This window comes from Mirounga leonina, unplaced genomic scaffold (genome assembly GCF_011800145.1).
Source record: "Mirounga leonina isolate KUSES-001 unplaced genomic scaffold, KU_Mleo_1.0 Mir_366, whole genome shotgun sequence".
Classification (NCBI taxonomy): domain Eukaryota; kingdom Metazoa; phylum Chordata; class Mammalia; order Carnivora; family Phocidae; genus Mirounga; species Mirounga leonina.
The window spans coordinates 15,115,141-15,124,854 of NW_023270709.1; positions in this window are offsets into that span (position 1 = coordinate 15,115,141).

The following is a 9,714-nucleotide window of genomic DNA, read 5'->3' on the forward strand; positions in this document are numbered from 1 at the left end:
GATTAAGAGGTACAAACTTCCAGTTATAAAATAAATAAGTCACTGGGCTGAAAAGTACAGCATAAGGAATATAGTCAATAATACTCTAATAATGTTGAATGGTGGCAGATGGTGACTACATTTACCGTCGTGACCACTGAGTAATGCATGGAATTGTCAAATCACTGTTGTATACCTGAAGCCGATATAATATTGTATGTCAACTCTACCCCAATAATAAAAAATCTTTAAGATCCTGCATAAACCAACACTTTACTCCAGCTTCCCAAGTATAACCCAAAGAAACATAATCATTCCTGTTACTTTTTTTCTGTGATGGCACTAGGTGCCTTGCGACTTTCATATCAGTTAATGCTTACTGCATCAGGTTCTGCAGAAGGAGGATAAAAAGACATGGTAAATGGACACCTGGGGGGGCTCAGTCGGTTAAAGGTCTGCCTTCGGCTCAGGTCATGATCCCAGAGTCCTGGGATCGAGCCCCACGTCAGGCTCCCTGCTCAGCAAGAAGCCTGCTTCTCCCTCTCCCTCTGCCCCTCTCCCTGCTTGTGCTCTCTCACGCTCTCTCTTCAAATAAATAAAATAAAATCTAAAAAAAAAAAAAAAAAGACGTGGAAAAACTTTTTTTTCAATTTTTGAATGAGTGATGAATTAGTGACTTGGGAGAAATATCAATATAGACATAATTAGAAAATTCCTTTAAAAGCACAAATGTGGGAGCTAGACAGGTCTGGGTTTATATCCTGACTCTCTCCATATAATATACCAGTTATATGACCTTTAGGAAAACAAACCTACACATTACCAGATGCCGTGCTGCGCACTCTCTGTACGTTAATTCATTTCACCCTCACGATGACCCTAAGGAAAGGATGAGGCTCAGACATGTTTAAGAGAATTAAATATGTCACAAGTGAGAGAGTCAGATTCAAACCCTAGGTTATTTAATGACAAAGCCAGTTCCTTTCCACCAGCCTGAAAACTTCACGAGGACAGACAGGACATCTGTTTTGCTTATGTTTGTGTGTCCAGAGTCTGGCACAGAGTAAGCTGTTAATAACTGCCTGTTGAATGACCAAATGAATATATGAATGTATGAGTGACTAAGCAAATTATAATGCTATTTTCAATATACTTTCTCTTTTTGAACCTTATTTTTTTTTTCTTCTGTTGGCTCCTTGTATGTATTTGAAGCCTGAACTGAATGGGTCAGCAGTCTTAGGGGTAGATAGTTCATGGTCAAAACAGATCTCCGGCTCCAGAATATTTGGCCATTAGTAGCAACAATGACTGTGACCATTGAGAACATTGAGGGTAAAGTGATAGCTGATTGTGGGGGTGCTGTCCCATGCAGCTAAGATGGACTGGATAGTTTGAAACAATTCCTTATGATTGTGACATTAGCATGAAGGCTGAGAAGTGTAGTTGTAGGAAGTATGGGTTGAAGGGAAAGTGTCTAAATGGAAGGAAGTGTGATTATAAAAAGAAAAGGGTGAATTCCAGCCAGATCTAAGGCCTTGGGAGCAAACCTCATCTTAATGATTGGGATAGGGTTTCTGGTGATGGTGTTGGCATTGGCGGTGGAGGTGGGGACAAAGAATATCTAAAATGAGTCTACTTTGGGTCAGTTTTGATGCTAAGTACTTAACCAGAACCACCTCATTTCTTCTGACAATAATCTTACAACTTAGTCATTATGTTTATCACCTTTTTATACATGTGGACTTAGTAAAGATCTCACAGCTAAATAATAGGGCCAATTTAAACCCTGGTCCTCCCCATTCCAGGGCCTGGGCTTTGAACTCAATGCTAATGTGCCTTTGGAGAATGTCACGGGGGCCATATTTCTCTTCCAATTAGGTTTTGTTGTGAGTTCAACATCTACATTTCTCATTGACATGGATCAGGAATTCAGGAAGGGCTCGGCTGGGTGATTCTGGCTCCAGTCTCTGATGAGGGTGTGGTCAGACAGTGACTGTGAGGGCTGGGGTTGGAGCATCTGGGAACTCTCTCTATGCTGTCTCCACCTGGGCTAGGTTGCGCTTCCCCCTAGGATGGCGCGGAGAAGTCAATTGCTCACTTGCCAGTTGAATGATTCAAGGGTAAATGTTCCAACTAGTGAGATGGAGGCTGCATTGCCCTTTATGACCTAGCCTCTGTAGTCCCACAGAATTATTTCTACCACACCGACTACAAGCATGTTCCAAGCCCTCCCCTCCACCCAGAGTCACAGGAGGAGGAATTAGTTTCCACCCCCTGACCACGAAGTGGCAAGGTTCTGAAGAGTAGGTGGGATGTGTCCGACTTTGGAAACTGTAATCTGCAACGTGGAGGTTTGGGGATGGGTGGGGACGGGTAAGAGGGAAGGCACACACATGGAGTACTTACCATTTGCTGGAGGCCTCTTTTAACTTACACCAAGGAACTTTATAAAGGGAGCATTGTAATCTCTTTCCATTTTAGACCCGAGGACACAGAAGCTCAGAAATGTACCTGGCCAATGTCATTCCGCGCTGGCTATACCCCAGGCCACCTGACAGATGCTTTTTACAAACACCACCTCCCACTTACGCTCGATTTATTCTTATCTGCATTGTTCATAGGAGGAAGCAGAGGCTAACTAGCTTGCCCCAGTAAGCAGGCAGCAGAACTAGAATTCAGTCCCAGGTCTCTCCCTACTTACTATATTCTCCACCTTTTTTTTTTAATCTTTTTTTTTTTAAAGATTTTTTTTATTTATTTATTAGAGAGTGAGCGAGAGAGAAACAGCATGAGAGGGGAGAGGGTCAGAGGGAGAAGCAGGCTCCCCGCTGAGCAGGGAGCCTGATGCGGAACTCGATCCCGGGACTCCGAGATCATGACCTGAGCCGAAGGCAGTCGCTTAACCAACTGAGCCACCCAGGCGCCCTATATTCTCCACCTTTTAAAACCTCATTCATTTGCCCCATTATTCGGTCCACTGTGTATCTCCTCCCCCTTCTTGTGTCTTTCTTGGGTCTCAGTCCTTTTTGGATGCATGTCATCACATAACTTCCACATGGTGCTTTGGAGAGAATTAGAGGAAGCATCGAAACCATTAGCCCTCTGGGAAACTGCCCTTTTCTGTTGTTCTCCCAAGGCTGTCATATAGACATTCTGCTGAGCTGGCCAAAAGGCAATTTGAAAAATGGCTTTGGAGATTGGCAGTCGCGCGATTTGGCAGACTGAGGCATTAACTGCTCTGTTATAGATGATGCCAGAGGCCTCAGATCTTTTTCCTGTCAGGCTTTGCCTTCCTTCTGGGAAGCTCTGTGTGAAGCAGCCCCCTTTGCTCTGAACAAGAATCTTTTGACCTCATACCTTTCTTGTTTATGGTATCATGGGCCTTCCAAGAGAGAGCAGAAAGAGGCTGGTCTAAGTTTAGCAACCCTGGTGAGCTTAATATGGCTTTGGCAAGAAGATCTCGATACAAAGAGTCTTAGTTGGCCAAGAATAGCAATGGACAAAATAAACTCATTTTATTTTATTTTTACATTTTTAGTCACCATGTCTATTTTATTTTATTTTATTTTAATTCTAGTAGTTAACATACAGTGTAATATTGGTTTCAGGTGTATAATATAGTGATTCAGCACTTCCATACAACACCCAGTGCTCATCACAACAAGTTACAACTCCACACCCCCCCCAAAAAACCCAAATAATCCAACTAAAAATTAAACTCGTTTTAAAAACAATCAATGGAAAGAGAGAGAAAAAGAGAAGAGGGAGGGAGGAAGAAGGAAGGGATGGAAAAGGAAAGAAAGAAGGAAGGACTCTAAAAATGAAAAATAAAAAAGATTTTTTAAAAAAGGGATTGATAAGATGTTGGGTGAAAAAGGGAAAAAGAAAAATTCAAAAAAAAAAATAAGGAAGGAAGGAAACAGAGGTTGGGGAAGTCAATCAGCTCACCATCTGAATATGTGCCAACCCCAAGTTGGTAGAAAGAAGGTAAGCAAGGTAGAAGAAGAAGCGTTCACATGGGCACTGCCATCTCGCGAGCTCCCCCATCCCATCTGCAGGGCTTTGTTACTATCACGTGATATCTAATTATACTTAATATTAAGAATAAGGGGCACCTGGGTGGCGCAGTCGGTTGAGCATCCGACTCTCGACTTCAGCTCAGGTCATGAGCTCAGGGTCAAGCTCAGCGGTGAGTCTGCTTGAGATTTTCTCTCCCTCTGCTCCTCCCCCAACTCACGTGCTTGCTCATTCTCTCTCAAATAAATAAATCTTAAAAAATATTAAGAATAAACGTTTCCATTAATTGACACAGACCTTAGCCGATCATAGATATGATCTCCTGTAGCACACACAATAACCTGCAATATACTTATCTGCTTTTTTTTCTTTTTTTTTGATTTTATTCTTATGTTAATCCCCATACATTACATCATTAGTTTTAGATGAAGTGTTCCATGATTCATTGTTTGTGCACAACACCCAGTGCTCCATGCAGAACGTGCCCTCCTCAATACCCACCACCAGGCTAACCCATCCTCCCACCTCCCTCCCCTCTAGAACCCTGTTTGTTTTTCAGAGTCCATCGTCTCTCATGGTTCGTCTACCCCTCCGATTTCCCCTGCTTCATTCTTCCCCTCCCGCTACCTTCTTCTTCTTCTTCTTTTTTTTTTTCTTAACATATATTGCATTATTTGTTTCAGAGGTACAGATCTGAGATTCAACAGTCTTGCACAATTCACAGCGCTTACCAGAGCACACACCCTCCCCAGTGTCCATCACCCAGTCACCCCATCCCTCCCACCCCACCCCCCACTCCAGCAACACTCAGTTTGTTTCCTGCGATTAAGAATTCCTCATATCAGTGAGATCATATGATACATGTCTTTCTCTGTTTGACTTATTTCACTCAACATAATACCCTCCAGTTCCATCCACGTCATTGCAAATGGCAAGATCTCATTCCTTTTGATGGCTGCATAATATTCCATTGTATATATATACCACTTCTTCTTTATCCATTCATCTGTCGATGGACATCTTGGCTCTTTCCACAGTTTGGCTATTGTGGACATTGCTGCTATAAACATTGGGGTGCACGTAGCCCTTCGGATCCCTACTTTTGTATCTTTGGGGTAAATACCCAGTAGTTACTTATCTGCTTTTTATAGATGAGGAAATTGAGGCTCGCAGCCCCTTACCCTGCAGAGGCAACCCTGCTCCATGCAGTGTATTATGAATCAAGCAGGTGGCGGCAAGGGCCGATCCCTGGGGGCATATAGATTGAGTCCCAGAACAAGTTAAATTTTCCCAAGACTCAGTGACTCCTCCAGCCCCAGGCCAGGCCTCCTCGCACACAACCCTCTCCAACTCTGAGGCTGTCCCAGGCTTCAGAGTCTCCAGAAGCTGCATCACTAATAGCTTTTCTGTTGACACTAAGGCTATTTTGCTGTTTATGTGGGTGGAAATATGTTTTTTTTAATTATAATAAATATGTATTTATTATTTGAAGCCTAAGTTTATTTTCTCTCCATTTCATTTAAATGAGAATTTATTAATCCCTTAGTACATGCACTGCCATTTATGTAGAGGTGGTGTGGAAACAAAAGTAAAAAAAAAAACAAAAAACCAACAACAATTAATAAACTTGAGCAACTGACAATGTAGTGGGAAAACAAGACATCACCCCAGAACTGAGTGAGCACAATCCCTGGGCACCCATGAGCAAGCCATTCCCTGGCCCCTCCATTTTTCTTTCTTAATTAGACTTTTTTTTTTTTTTTAAGATTTTTATTGATTTATTTGACAGAGAGAGACACAGCGAGAGAGGGAACACAAGCAGGGGGAGTAGAAGAGGGAGAAGCAGGCTTCCCGCAGAGCAGGGAGCCCGATGCGAGGCTCGATCCCACGACCCTGGGATCATGACCTGAGCCGAAGGCAGACGCTTAACGACTGAGCCACCCAGGCGCCCCTAGACTTTATTTTTAATTAATTAATTAATTAATTTACTTTTAAAGATTTTATTTATTTATTTGAGAGAGAGAGCACAAGCAGGGGGGAAGGGGCAGAGGGAGAGGGAGAAGCAGGCTCCCCACCGAGAGCAGGGCTCCATCCCAGGAGCCTGGGATCATGACCTGAACCAAAGGCAGCTGCTTAACCAACTGAGCCACCCAGGCGCTCCAATTAGACTTTATTTTCTAGAGCAGTTTTGGGTTCACAGCAAAAGTGAACAGAAGGGACAGAAAGTTCCCATATATCCCCCCCCCCACCCACACACACCCACAGCCTCCCCCATTATCAGCATCTGGTCCCAGAGTGTTACATTTGTTTCAACTGATGAATCACCACTGTCGTGTTACTACAATAACTACACTGACATCATTATCACCCAAAGTCTGTAGTTTACATAAGGGTTCACTCTTGGTGTTACACATTCAATGGGTTTGGACAAATGTATGATGACACGTATCCACCATTATAGTATCATACAGAATAGTTTCACTGCCCTAAAAATATCTCTGTGCTGCATCTATTCATTCCTGCCACACATATACACCCCCTTCCTAGCCCTTGACAACCACTGATCTTTTTACTGTCACCATGGTTTTACCTTTTCCCAAATGTCATATAGTTGGAATCATACACTATGAAGCCTTTTCAGATTGGCTTTTTTAACTTAGTAATAGACACTTAAGTTTCCTCCATGTCTTTTCACGGCTTCATAGCTCGTTTATTTTTTGTTTGCCTTTGAAGATTGTATTTATTTATTTATTTATTTATTTATTTAAGAGAGAGAGCACGAGCAGGGGGAGGAGCAGAAGCAGACTCCATGCTGAGCAGAGCCCGATGTAGGGCTCTATCCCAGGACTCTGAGATCATGACCTGAGCCGAAATCAAAAGTTGGATGCTTAACCAATGGAGCCACCCAGGCGCCCCATACATAGCTCATTTCTTTTAGGGCTAAATAATTTTCTGTTGCCTGGATGTACCAAGTTTATTTATCCACGCACTTCCTGAAGGACATCTTGGTTGCTTTCAAGTTCTGGCAATTATGAATAAACCTACCACAAATAGCCATGTGCAGGTTTTTGTGTCGACAAAAGCTTTCAGTCCATTTGGGTAAATACCAGCGGGTGCAATTGCTGGATTCCATGTCGAGAGTTTATTTTGTAAGAAACCACCAGTCTTCCAAAATGGCTGAACTGTTTTGCACTCCCACCAGCAATGAATGAGAGTTCTTGTGGTTCTACATCCTCACCACCACTTGGTGTTGGTCCTTCCACTTCTTAAAGCCCCACCGAACTGAATTATGTGGAAATTACTGGAGAACCAGAAATAAGGCCAAAAATGATTCTAGGCAACAAAACTAAATGTCACATCACATCCTGTGATGTCCACGTGACAGGGTTTCTCAGCACCTCCTCAAAGCTGCCATATTCTTACTCTGTACAAAATACTATTAAGTTAGACTTCCTGTTTTCCCAACCGATTAAGAATTAGAAGCATTCAACAGATGGAGACAATAAGCTATAAAACAAGACCCATGCATAGCCTGTTAATAAATGAGTTAACAAGCAAGTATGTGATCCTGCATTCTTTGGAGTCATAACTGCACATCAACTTCTCATAAATGGTGTTTATAAGAATGACCTTAAAATGATACATGCCCCCCGATGTTTACAGCAGTATTATCAACAGTAGCCATATTATGGAAAGAGCCCAAATGTCCATCAACTGATGAATGGATAAGAAAGATGTGAGATATATATATATATAATATACACATACATAATGGAATATTACTCAGCCATCAAAAAGAATGAAATCTTGCCATTTGCAAGGACATGGATAGAGCCAGACAGTATTATGCTTAGTGAAATAAGTCAGTCAGAGAAAGACAAATACCATATGATTTCACTCATATGTGGAACCTAAGAAACAAAACAAATGAACATAAGGGAGGGAAGAAAAGAGAGAGGCAAACCATGAAACAGACTCTTAACTGTAGAGAACAAACAGGTTTGCTGGAAGGGGGGTGGGGGATGGGCTAAATAGGTGATGGGGATGAAGGATGGGCAATTGTGATGAGCACCAGGTGTTGTATGTAAATGATGAAGCGACTAAATTATACACCTGAAACTAATATTACACTGTATGTTAACTAGAATTTAAATAAAAACTTGAAAAAAAAAAGAATACCTTAAAACACTTGTTGAAAGAAGGAAATGGTATTCAAGATGCCACAGCTATTAAAAATTGAGAAGCCCCAGATTTGTGCTTGCAGATTTGTGGTTGAAATTAAATGAAATGTATGTAAAACTTACTTAGCACAGTGCCTGGTACATAGCAGTGCTAATATATATTAGCTGATATGTAATGATGGTGATGATGGTGATGATGTACCAAGTGGTTCAACAATAAGAAGGGGGGCAATGGAAAGGGAAGGGCATTGGAATTCCTCCAGCAATAATTGAGATCCTACTATGTCCCAAAGTGAATTCCAAGGTAAATAGTATGTGGTTCCTCTCCTTGAGGAAATACTCGTCTAGCATGTTATATAATTACAATAGAATGTGATAAATGTTATACACATCTATGTATAAAAGTAGAGTGATAACACAGTTGAAGGGGCTGTTAATTGGGACTACAAGATTAAAACCTACAGTAAATACTGGAGCTAGGCTCAAAGGATTTTGTTATTTGGTAAGGGGTAGGCATTTTAAGATAGGACATTCCTGGCAGAGGGAACACACTATACAAAGGCAAGTTGTCCTGGAAATCATGGCACAGTCAAGAATGTAGATCAGGGTAAAATCAAAGAAAGTGTAGCCAGGAGATGGGCCAGAAAGTTCCCTGAAGGCCAGTTTATGATTAGCTAGCATATCATGGCAAAGAGTATGGATTTTATTTGGAAGGCAGCAGGTTGCTATAAAGATCTTAAGCTGCGGGACGCCTGGGTGGATCAATCAGTTAAGCGTCTGCCTTCGGCTCAGATCATGATCGCAGGGTCCTGGGATCGAGCCCCACGCCAGGCTCCCTGCAGGGAGCCTGTTTCTCCCTCTGCCTGCCGCTCCCCCTGCTTGTGCTCTCTCTGACTCTGACAAGTAAATAAATAAAATATTTTTTTCAAATAAACGTTTTAAGCTGAGAAGCTACATGATTAAATGTCTGCTTTCACCATGTACTCACACTGAAAGCAGGATAGAAACTGAACCTGAATGGGTAGAGCGTGGAGGGCAGGGAACCCAGGCAGAGGTTCTTGGGATCTTCTGGGATAGAGCAGAAGTCCTGAAATTGGAGAAGAGGTGACAGGTAGACTCTACGGACTGAGTGGTCTGTTGGAGGGGCTCCAGGGAGCAGAGGGAGATGTAGAAAGTGCAGTCAAACATGATTCTGAGGTCCCTAACTTGGGTGATTGGGGCAATCGAATGAAGGAATTTTTTAGAAACCTGAGATATATTTTTTAATCTTCTCTATCCTCTGATAACATGAAAGAAGCTGAGTCTTTAATACCATTTCTTTTTTTTACACTTTAAAAAAAATTTTTATGGGGCGCCTGGGTGGCTCAGTCAGTTAAGTGTCTGCTTTCGGCTCAGGTCATGATCCCAGGGTCCTGGGATCAAGCCCCACATCGGGCTCCCTGCTCAGCGGGGAGTCTGCCTCTCTCTCTCCCTCTGCCCCTCCGCCTGCTTGTGCTCGCTCTCTCTTGCTCCTCAAATAAATAAAATCTTTAAAAAA